Below are 12538 nucleotides of genomic sequence, written 5' to 3'. Positions count from 1 at the left end.
ATTTAAAAGATATCACATAGTTTTTATGGTAGTAGACCAAAATTGAGTTTATATTTTAGGTGAACTTTAGAAGGATGTGGGGCATAAATAATGGACCTGAAGGATAAGGGGAGTCAAGAGTGAGTTTCCTTGGTTCTCCACCTCTAGAGACTTTTAAGCTTTCCTTATGGTATAGGAGAAGGAGGTATGAGTCAGAGGGAAAGTAGGAGAGCGACGGCCTGGTGCTTCCTATCTGTCCCCCTCCCAAGGCAGGAGCTGGAGGAGAGACATCGACCCCCTAGATGAGCCAAGGGAATTTGAGAGCAAAGGAGCCTTGCGCCTCGGTCCCCAGGGAGGACCCAGGGAAGCGGCAAGCCTCAAAGAGAGAGAGCAGAAGAGGAGAAGGGCTGTGGATTCCTTAGAAAGCACCAGCAACAACTCCCTAGGGGCCCCTCAAAACTCCAGAGGCACGGAAGAAGAATCAGTCAGCTGAGACAGACGGAGCAGGGTCTGGAGAAGCCTGGGGATCAGGAACAAGGCATGACGCAACTGTCATAGGCATGGGCTGGTGACCAAGGACAGGAAGGACAAAGTACAGCTCATCAGATGCCCACTGGATGGGTAACAATGGCCAAAACCCAGACTCCCTACAATATCTTGGCATCTCTAAGACCAAACCAGAGATATGGAGTGAGAGCAGGACTGGGGGCAGGGGGAGGGAGGGGGAGACCCTGAGGGTCCCCAGAATGCACTGAGATTACATTTCTGCTACTGTGAAAACAGGCGCTAAAAATGGAAACCCAGCTTCAGAAGCATGAGACAGTTACTTTGTGCACACCTGATTTCTAGCTGGAGATCTGTGTGCTCATCATACTCTCTGAAGTAGGCATAGACCCCCCCAGGCTTAGTTAACTCACCAGAACGTAGAAGGCATGCCTTGACACACCCATGCACAGCACCTCTTTCAACAAAGGTTGTTACTTTCCTTTTTAGTTCTGATTATTATTTCTCCACAATCATATAGCTTTTCCAGATATATTATTAGGCAACTGAGGGCAAGACCGCAAGGTTCCTCACTGCTGATATTTTCCTGCATACTGACTTGGTCATTTTATCCATCTGATCGCCCCTTCTCTTTAGCATTCTGCCCTTCAACTGCTGGCATAATAGTAGCTGGGGCTGCAAGGATAATGCTTAGCTTTACTAATTAAACACTAAAAGCCCAAGCTCACCTCTGAGATTTTTACAGCTTAGCCTCTGACACGGCTCTCGCTCTTTTAAAGGATTTGGAATAATTCAAATCCCAGACTACATAGGAATGTGATTTTTATAGACCCATTTGCCCAGGAAAAAAATAACGGTTTTAGACATGGATATATATTGATTTTAAAAAATAGTTCCGGGGCTTCCCTGGTGGCACAGTGGTTGAGAGTCCACCTGCCGATGCAGGGGACATGGGTCCGTGCCCCGGTCCGGGAAGATCCCACATGCCGCGGAGCGGCTGGGCCCGTGAGCCATGGCCGCTGAGCCTGCGCGTCCGGAGCCCGTGCTCCGCGACGGGAGAGGACACAACAGTGAGAGGCCCACGTACCACAAAAAAAAAAAAGAAGAAAAAAAAAGTTCCTTCTTTGTATATGATTAGGTCTCTTTTTTTCCTTTACAAACAGGAGAATTCAATCCAGTGTACTAAACATCTCAAGAGGTTATGAATGAGACCAGGGAAAGTTACCAAGAAAGGGATATTCTGAGTACGTTTCTTACGTAAACAATTTCTCTATGTGTTGTAAGGAAACCATTCAATGTTTCCCCCCCACCCCAAATGATGAACTAGTTTTCCTAATACCTATTCTTTCCTTGCTGACTTGAAATGACATGTTTCTCTTATATTTAGCTTGATACGTACTTGAGTCTGTCCTGGGACATTTTATTTTATTCTATTCATCTGTTACTTTCAGGACCACACTATCATGATAGTACTTACTATGTACAATCACTTTGAGACTCCAAACCCTAAACTACCATTCCAAAGTGTCTTGACTATTCTCACACCTTTATTTTCCTAGAAATTTAAGTTTATTAGATCAATTACCCCCCAAAATATGCTGTTTCTATTTTTACTGGATTTTAATTTCATTTACTGATTTCTTGAGGGGAAATTCAGGTATATATAATATAATACAATATAGTCCCTTCCAAGAACATGGTATGCCTTATTCTACATCATCACCATTAGTCTGTTCTATTGAATTATATAACATGACCACAGGAAGAATTTTTCATTGTCTTCATAAAATTCCTGCATCTTTTGTTATGGTTATTCCTGTATGAGTTAAATGTATGATTGTTTTGTAAATGAATCTTTCCGCAAGATATCTTTCATGACTTTTCCTTGATATATAAGCAAGTTATTACCTTTCCCACATATATTCAATAACTGGCACCCATAATGGATACTCTTACTAGTTTCAATGTTTTTCAGTTAGACAATTATTTAATCTCTAGTTGACAAAAAATTTAAATCCTCTTTCCAAAAAGTCTAACTCATTCATTTTTCTTGCCACATTGCATTGGCTAGAACTATAAAAATAATGCAAAAGTGATGATAACATATCAGATGTCCTTCTTCTGTGTATGCTATTTATGGAATAATTCTGTATTTGACCTTTAAGTATGACGTTTGTTCTTTTTTCCACTATGGAGTCTTCATCTTATTAAAGAATTAGCTAACTTCATTTCTAATATAAAAATACACTTTAATTATAAATGAGATTTTGTGTAAGGCCTTTTACAGATACTGAGATACCTGTTCTTTTTGGTTTGTTTTCTGTGATGTAATATTTTATGTTACGTCAATTTGTGTTAATGTTGAAGTATACTCATATTCACCTCCTTGGTAATGTTGTACTGTTATTATTATTTTCTTTTGCCATTGTATGTGTTTTGCTAAGATTTTATTTGGGATGCTTGTATCTATATTCATTCAAAAGGCTAAACTTTTATTGTATTCAATTTTGGTCAGGTGTTTTTATTATGATTAATCTGGCTTTCTAAAAGGACACGAGAAATTCTACATTTTTTCCGTGCTCTGCAAGAGCATAAACAATTTGTATGAGAGTAATATAAAAATTATCCATAAAGCAATTCAGATCTGGAGCCCTACTGGGGAAGGATATTCATCAACAATTTCAAAAAATCATGGTTTTTATATTCAGATCTTCTAACATTTCTTGAGTCGGTAATTATTCCTTAAAATCATTCGTGAGAATTTAGATCAATATAGTAAAGTGAGCACGCCCATTACCTTATGGGGAGGAAAATAAAGGAAAATGTGTAACAAGTGTAACAAGTAGACCAGAAATGTTGCAGAATGCATGAAAGCAAGACAGAAGAATAGAGTAGACACAGGGAACCAAGTGCTACCCAACATGCTGTAGGGCAGCGGTCCCCAACCTTTTTGGCACCGGGAACCGGTTTTGTGGAAGACAATTTTTCCACCGACCGGGGCGGGGGTGGGGGGCGGTGTCGGGAGGAGGGGAGCGGCTGGGGGGGCGGTGGTCGGGAGGAGATGGGTTCAGGCGGCAATGGGAGCGATGGGGAGCGGCAGATGAAGCTTCATTTGCACGGCCCAGGGCAGGGGTTGGGGACCCCTGCTGTAGGAGACGCTGCCGCAGAGATGAGCGTGGTTCCATGTAGTCTCAATGCCATAGTCAACAGGTGGGTATGAAAAGTGGAGGAGCAGTTCCTCAGGGTGATGAAATGGGAAGCAGTGCTCAACCTCCTCCCTCTGCCCCTCCCGCTTGCGGTGTGGCTCGGCAGTGGGAAGCCCTCAGAGGTTCTGGTTCACAAGGGGCCAGCCCACCCCACACCTGGTAACCCTATCGATGACCAAACAACATAGAAAAGCATAGGCAGAGAAAGAGGGTCTTACGAGACTTGCAAAATATGAATTCACTGTTTTAGTAGGTTACAAAATAGTCAAACATCAGTAATAACATTTGGTCAACCTGCTTTGAACCACCAGGAAAGATCGATACTTGATTGCATTAAAAGAAGGAACAATATCCACAGGTAAAACTGCAAAGCGAAGAAGCAAAAACACTTTTCAATAAGTAAAATTACTATTGTCAGTGATGAGCAAGAGACCATTGCATTCATAGAAAAGAATCAACTCGACTTCTGCCTTAAGATTGAAATTTCTTCACAGAAAACCTCTTTGCCAATACCTAAAGAAATGAGTAAAAATTAAGAAACAAGCTATCTCTCTCCCATTACAAAATGTATCAGGAAAGAAGGAAGGGAGGGAGGGAGGGAGGAAGGAAAGAAAGAGAGGAGACCTAATTCAATTTGAGCAGAGCTGGGGATAAACTTGATTCTGCTCCTACGTCTGTTTCAATCCCTAGAAACCATTCTGGTGAAGAGACATAAACCTGAGAAATTTTACTAATATTCCCAAGTCTGGAGAGATGAAAACTGAGGAGGGAGCTTTATCTTTTGACTCTTCTCATCAATAAGTAATAGAAATTACTGCTGGGGAGCAGTGAAAGCATGAGATATATTGCTGGGTGGCCTCATCCTATTGGCAGAGTAAAAACACTGATGATAGAAAAGATTTTCAAGAATGAGCAAAAAAAAAAAAAAATCTAAAAGAGTAATGCGAAAAGTATATTGTTGTTGACTTTTAGGAAGGTGAGTTGCCGCCCTCTATCAAACTAGAAATGATAAATCCTTCCAGGAATTTATGCTAAAGAAATGCTTGCACTGGTGCCCAAAGATGCAGAGATGCTCAATTTCTATGTTGTTGATAAAAGCAAAGTTTCTAACATCCTAAATGTCCATCAACAGAGACGTGGTTAAGTAATTTAAAAGGCTACCTTCCCAAGGAACACGCTGAAGCTGTAAAATTGGATGAGGCAGATCCACATGTCAACACTGGATTTACCATCAACTCATTTGCTTAAGTGAAAAAGGAAGTTCCAGAGCAGCATGGATAATATTATCTCACATGTAGATTTTCCCATATGACACCAAAGACATAAATACACACATATGTATAGGCCTCAGTGGGGGAAAACAATGAACACTCAACTCTTGACGGTGGTTATCTTTAAGAAGACGAGTTCAAGAGATGTGGAAAAGGGGATTTCTTGGTTTTGCTGTACTTAATTGTTTGATTTCTTTCTATGACAATACGGTCGTGTTTCACTTGTATAATATTTGCTTAATAAACATAAAACATGCTAAAATCATTCTATTCATCAGTGTTCAAACTGTGTATAGTATTCAATGATAATTTTTAGAATACTGGATCTGTTTACTTCATGATTCTAATTCTTATTTAGTACACTTGTGTTTTAGCCTCTCCTTTATTTTTTTAATTAAGCTTGCCAGAGTTACGTACGTTTATTTATTTTGTTCAAAAACAAAAAACTGAGAAGTAAAACTACCATTTTCTATTTTCTGATTCATTGATTTTTGCTTGTAAGTTTATTTCCTTTTTTCCTCTTTCCTTAGATGCATTTTGTGGTTCTGTTCTAGAATCTTGAGCAAGAAGAGAGATCATATTTTATTTATTTTCATTTTTTTGTTGTTCAGTGATGGAAGTTTTTAGGGTTATAGATTTTATCTAAGTAGAACTCTGTCTACATCCCAAAGCTTTTCTATGTGCCGTTTGTATCGAGCTAATGCTTACTTGCTATGGGTTGGGCATTGTGTTACGAACCTCATATACAACCTCATACACAAGACTCCTGTCTCATTTTACACGGGCGAGCCAAAACATCTCTCTGGGGAATGATCACTCCCTCATTCTTAGCCCATGTGGCCTGGGAAGCATGGATCCAGCCTGCTTTACAGGCGTGGACACAAAAGCCAGAACTTGGCCATAGTGATTTGTTCACAACCAGGCCAATGACCCAAACCCAGTTAATTAAAACCTTTCGTGAGACGTTTACTAAGTCTTAGAAGAAAAATACACTCTTTATCACGGAATCTTTAGCTACATAACAAAATGAAAACAGGTGTCTTTGCCTCCTTGTGGACAGAGTTTGCCTGAGATTGAAAACAAACACAAGGGTGTGAAACTGTACTGTCTGAGAGCAGGAGACTGAATTGACCCAGAAATGTAGCACAGCAGCCCACTTGGCACTTGTGGCCATGAACTTAAAGTACAACAAATCAGCACGGCTGTACTTTCTTGAGTCATGTGCAGTTTGTTGCCTGGGTCCAGGCTGAAATACATCAAGATTAGGGACGAACCAAGGTGGGGTGTGTCAAACAAATACTCTGAAGTCAAAGAAGAAAAGGGAGTTAAGGGAGGGACTGTATGAAAACCATAGAACCTAAGCTGAGTGGGAGAAAAGGGAAGGTGTGAGTGTGTATCAAACAGTGAGAAATGGTAAAACCAGTGGATCTGAGGTGAGCGACTAGAGAAATAAGATGTGATGTTACAGGGCTTTTGGAGATGGTGCAATTATTGGTCATGATAAGACCCAAGGCAGTACTTTTGAAACTGTTTTTGACCTTGACCTAGAGTAAAAAATACATTTTTTATCACCACCCAATACACATATACATACATGCATCTCTACATGCATCTCTCTCCATGTATCTTATTTATTTATTTATCGGAATTGGCTCATACGATCATAGAGGCTGGCAAGTCCAAAATACTAGCTTTATGCTAGATGTTTTATCTGTATCAAGTCTAAACCTTATAGCTCTCCTACAGGATCTTAGACGCTGGGCCAGGCTCAGAAAGCTGAACAGGTGTCAGTAGGGATGCATTGCAGATCTGCCTGGCTGTGAGCTTTCCACTCCACTGCACTCGCAGTGATCTGGGGGCCAACGGTGTGCCCCAGAAGGCTTGTTAGCAAATGTTCTCTATCAGTTTGGCCAACACACATGACTTCACAGGATAGCAGGCATTTGCCACCAGCCCCGCTGGTCCTTTTGTAGAACTAACCTTGCCAGGTGTACCTCTAGCATCCTTGGATCAAGTACCAATTATAACTGAAGTGCAATGTCATTAGTCACACAATTTTGAGCAGCTGCAGTTTACCTCCATTAAATTTACATCACCCAACTGACATAATGAAGGACTGCTGACAGAAGGAAAATAGGTATAAATCATACCTTCACGTACATTTGAATCATGGTGGAGTCATATCTAATACTCAACCACTAAGTGTAGACACTCTTAATTCAGTAAAATTTATCATTAAAAGATCCTTGGAATTTATACACAGATGGATTTCTGATCATACACCCGTTACAGAAATAAACTGGGATACATCAGATCAAACCTAACATCCCCACTGTACAGACGAGGGACTGAGGGATTATATGAAAGAGTAACTAACACTTATATTGTGCTGAGTTCTGGAGTTGAAATATCTGAGTTTAACCCTAACTCCACCATCTGTCAGCTGCCTGATCTTGGACAAGTTACCTAATCTCTCCTGGCTTCAGTTTCCTTTTCTGTGCCATGAAGATAACAGTAATGTGATTGTCTATCATGATTGAGTTGATGTGAGCAATAAATGAGTTAATACATATGAAAGGCTTTATAGAGTGCCTGACTCACAGAAATTGCTCAAAAAATGGTAAATATGTAATCGCTATTATTCCCTTTTACTTACTTTTAGACATGACAATGGGAATTCTCTATACTCCCCGTTATACATTCTTGTAGCCAAACTTACATCCGGGTGCTTTATATCTTGTTTGCGAGGGTATCTCCACAGCAGGAATAAAGGACTTTAAAACATGTAATTCTCTTTGAGGAAACAGGGGTTTCTTACTGGAGAAAACTGGAAGATTGTGAGCTCCATGACAGTGAAAATAAATCTGCCTTGAACACATTTCGCCAGCACACGGTGGGTGTTCAGTAGGTCTTTTCCGACTGATATACTAACTGACCATCTAGTTAGAACAGAAGGCAGGCGCTCGAAAAGCTCATTAACAATAAAAGGAAGAAAATAAGTGCCCATCAAAGAAAGAGAATTTGGCCAAAGGAATGCCAGAATGGAATTCATAATGTTCACGGATCTAACGAAAATGTATAATTGAAATGGTATTTAATGATACAAACAGTATGCAGTCAAACGCAAACTGCGCCATGAAGACCACGCAGGATTAGGGTACCTGTTGCCAAGGTGCCAGCCTGGGGGGCCTGAGGGGGCGACGTTATTGGCATCCGCTCCCCCCCTTTCTGGGGGCTGAGAAGTCGGGGCTCAGCTACCCAGAGATGGAGGGCTGTCGTAACCTGCTCGGCCTATTGGACAACGACGAGATCATGGCCCTACGCGATACCATCACCAACCCCCTGGTGCAGCCTGAGGACCACCAAGATGCCATTCGTGCAATATTAGTGTACAGTCAAAGTGCAGAAGAACTTCTGAGGCATAAAATAGTCCACCGAAAAATCACATTTAAGTACTTGGCAACACAGTGGGTTATTATACCTCCAGCTACTGCATAACACAGTGTTATCCAGCATGCGAAGGGTCCCTAGAAAGAGCAGCCACAACCCAGACCGAAGGAAATGGCAGAGCCACGTAAGACAGAGGACGTGAGACTCTTTGAACAGCCGGAGAAAGAAGATAAAAAAGCTGAAAAGTTTGATTTTCGTCGATTAGGTGCAGAATCCTGTCACTGGTGCTTTGAACTTCTTAATTCTCAGAATGCTATTCTGGGACCACGTCAAGAAGAATGGGGGCCACAGCACTTCTGGCATGATGTCAAGCTTAGGTTCTATTACCACACATCTGAAACAAAATGTGGTATCGACTACCACGGAGCAGAAATTGTGAGACTTCGTCTGCTGTCACTAGTGAATGAAGAATATCTTTTTCTCAGTCCCAACCTAGATTCCCATGGACTGAAATGCACTTCTTCTCCCCATGGTCTCATTATGGTTAGAGTTTGCTGGGACCGTCCACCGAGGGAACACCTGTTGCGGCATTTTTGAGCAGATTTTTGGACTCATCCACTGCCCTTCTGTGGAGAGTACTTGGAAAATCAAATTCATCAACCTGAGAATTATTGGAGAGAGTTCCCTTACTCCTGCGACATTAATGAAAGCAGCTATTACACTTGAACCAAGTGATCTAGAAGCCTTTTATATAATGTAAACACTTTAGGTGGTCCAGTGAAGTACGACTCAATGTAAGGCAGGCACTGGATAGTGGGACTGGAGACCAAACTTTATCTAGTGGAAAGGAGGCACTGTTGAACAGAAGAGAATTAATTTTACCTAGCCCTTGAAGCACTGAGTACTATATATGTCAGTCTGAAAAATCCTGTATACAGAAATTCTTCCAAATACTACATCAGTAATGTTTAAGTGATTTCAGATTGGGGGATTGACATATTTTAGCTGAAATGTCTTTCTTGACTACAGGTTAACATATTATGTGAACACTTGCCTCCTTCTACTTGAGTTGCAGCAAATGTTCTGAAAGCTTCATGCAATTCATCAAATAAATCCCACTTTAAATGTTGTAAAAAAAAAAAAACAAAGATCACGCAGGATTAGAAATTCAGAAAAGAAGTTGCTCACTGAAGGCTGGAAGAATCAGAAGCCTGAGGAGAGGACTCCTTTTTTTAATGCTTAGAGTTTGGGTAGGTGGAAGGACAGGAGAGAACTTCCAGGCGAGGGGAACGGCACAAGTAACAGCATCAAGGTGGCGATAAACGTGGGCAGAGACGATGAAATGAACCGGGAAGAAACGACGACTCTTTTTAAAGGTGTGGCGCGTGGTACCTTGGCCGAGTGGCCCACAGTAGCCGGTGCAGTTTGCGACACCGTTCTTTGAGATCTTCCTTGCGTTCAGGAAAGAGGAGGCCTCTTTATCTATATATGGATGCTTGGGGTCACCTAAACAGGTGCCTCATCACAGCCTCTAATTTGGATGAGCCCAGTAGCCCTACGAGAGATAACTGGACCTCACCCATAGGTAGGGCTATTTACAGTTATGTTTGAGAATTTTGGAAAGGGTGGGCGTGTGCATGTGTGTGTGTTATCTAATTTACAGGTATGGAAAAGAGGGCGGTTAGTGACAGAAGGAACAACAACTCAGGGACAGGGCAGTCACGAGGTGGTGGCCCTGACATCAGTGTCACGTTGTGATCAAATTAGCCCCTTCTCAGGGTCTCTCTGGGTGACAAAACTGAAAAGAGCTGTTTCACGAGGATCCCAAGCTGCTCTCCTGGAGGTGAGCAGAATCTGAAGGGACTTAATCACCCAGTGTCCCTGTGCCCGTCCTCCTACACAGGGAGCCACCTACAGGAGAGAGAACCGAGTACCAGGTACCGGGAGACAAGTAGCCAAGGACTCCAGGTAATGGCAGTAAAGTGAAACAAGCATGTCAAGGTGTTAAAGGTCAAAGGTGGTCCCCGAAACACCTGAACGGCAAAGGTGTACCGCATCACCAGCGAAGGGGCAGAAGGCATGCAGCTCAGGTTATATGTGAGACCCCAGCTCACACCAAAACTGTCACCAACACACTCTTTTGGGCAATGTGACCCAGAGTTTTCTGCCGGCCCGACTCACCTGGGACCCTTGTTAGGTGTGCTAGAAGCCCTGCCTGCCCTCACTACTAAATAAGGATCTCTAGTGGAGGGCCCAGAAAGTTCTCTGAATAACAAGCATTCACCCCGAGGGAAGGGGTTATTCTCACCACTGAGGAAGTCTGGACAACTCTAATTTCAGAGACTTCTTGAAAGGTGCAAACGTGGAAGGTGGCGGTCTGGTCACTTAGCACATAGAGGCTATTGACATGGCAGAACTGTTAAAGTGAGTGATGCTAGCTGGTGGCACGGAGAGGATACTTGGGTGACAGCTGTAAACAACTTCGAGTTGGCATGCTTTGCCGATGTCAGCCTGTGCCTGTGGCATGCATTAAATAGGCCACAAATCCTGGGCAAGAGGGACAGTCCGCCATCAGCAGATGTATCGTAAGTCTTCCTCCGTAAGAATTTTCCTGATGACAGTGTAGGAAACAAATCTAGATATTCCATTGAATCCATGCTGTCATTAACAGATTTACAATGTAATCAATAATACAGGCACTTTAATCAAATGAACCACATAGGAATAACAGTATTAAATGCCTGACAGCTTTAGAAGTTATTTATCTGTCCCTCGCTCTATAAATCTATATGTATTTTTCTATCAATAGAGATAAAAGGAAATGCATATAGAAATACAGATATATTCCTTTGAACAACTACCAGCTTCCCCTTAAACTCACCGCCATTTTCAAACGGCATGCTAACTATAAAATAAGGTGTGCCATAAGTTTGTCAAGCACGTCTTTAGGAGCTGGAATAAAGTTTCCATGCCCCAGAAGATAAAGCTTTTGTACAAGACAGAGAGAAAAAGACTCATGGGAGCTTACTGGGGAGAACCTTCTATGCCCTTCTGCCTTTGCATCCTACAAATATTGTCTGCTTTGCAAGTTGGAGGTATCCCACCACTTTAATATCAATTTGCATTTCCTGTCTTATATCGATTTGGCTGGAGTTTGCATAAGCTGCGGCGCTTTGCCCACCAAGAGAGAAAGTCATTCAAGTAAACTTTTCTTTCTTTCTGGAATTCACCCCAGTCCCCTCCTTTTCCCGCTCCCCCTTCGCCTTCACCCCTCTCTCAGCCCAGCTCTGCCCCTCCCTTTTAAGAAAGCTGCATTAGTTCTTTACAAGTGAACAAGAACAGAACCAAATGTCTCACATCTGCTCTCCGAGTTCACGGATTAGCATGAGAATGAGTGGCCAGTGTTTCAATGATGCACAGTCCAGTGGATGAGAATGGGGGCTCAAGCCCGCTATCAGAGGGCTCTCTGGCTCCTGCCAGATGTCCTAGGCCCAGGACACAAAAGCAGTGAACCCAGGGCTTTAACAAATCACCTTTCTCTGGGTCTAATCACTCAAGAAAAGGTTTTGTTGTGGGTTTGGAGAGGGTCAGGTTGGTCTTTCTCCAGTGATCTGTAGCTTCGCCCAGCCCCTCCAAGCCTTCACCCCGGGGGCTTTCTAAAGAGACCTCTTATTTCTCTCCCCCAAATGCAGGGCTCTGAGGGCAAAAGCTGCATGCCAGCGTCCCCTGAAGGCTCAAGGGCTGCAGGGGACTCATTAATCAGCGGTGGCAACGTCGCTGGTCGGGCACTCACCCTCTGTCTGCATAATGAAGACTTTAGCAAGAATAAAATGGCTCAATGGGCAGGTACAAGGTCAGGCCTGGTGGCAAGATGGTTCCAGCGTGACCACAGTCGGAGGAATCCTGCACTTCCTGGAGGGAAGGCCCATGAACTGGAAAGCGGTGGTTCTCAAAGTGTGGTCCCCGGACCAGCATCATCAGCCTCACCTGGGGACTTGCCAGAAATGCAGATTCCCCGCTCCACCCTGACATCCTGGGCAGAAACTCGGGGGTGGGCTCAGTCATGTGTCTTTAAGACATCTGCCGGGGGACTGTCATCTCTAGAAAGTCTCCTTAGTTCCAAAGAAAAGAAACTCTAAGAAAATTTTTAGTTTTTTACAGTAATTTCACACCCATACATGTTTTTTT

General features: G+C 42.7%; 1 pseudogene; it reads left to right on the top strand.

Annotated features, from left to right (window-relative positions):
• Positions 1-3544: 3544 nt before the first annotated feature.
• On the top strand, positions 3545-9148 carry LOC116745477 (annotated as a pseudogene).
• Positions 9149-12538: the final 3390 nt, after the last annotated feature.

The sequence above is a fragment of the Phocoena sinus genome, chromosome 20 (genome assembly GCF_008692025.1).
Source record: "Phocoena sinus isolate mPhoSin1 chromosome 20, mPhoSin1.pri, whole genome shotgun sequence".
NCBI classification, from domain to species: Eukaryota; Metazoa; Chordata; class Mammalia; order Artiodactyla; family Phocoenidae; genus Phocoena; species Phocoena sinus.
Note: the sequence above shows the minus strand (reverse complement) of the source record. Positions and strands in the feature narration are given on the sequence as shown.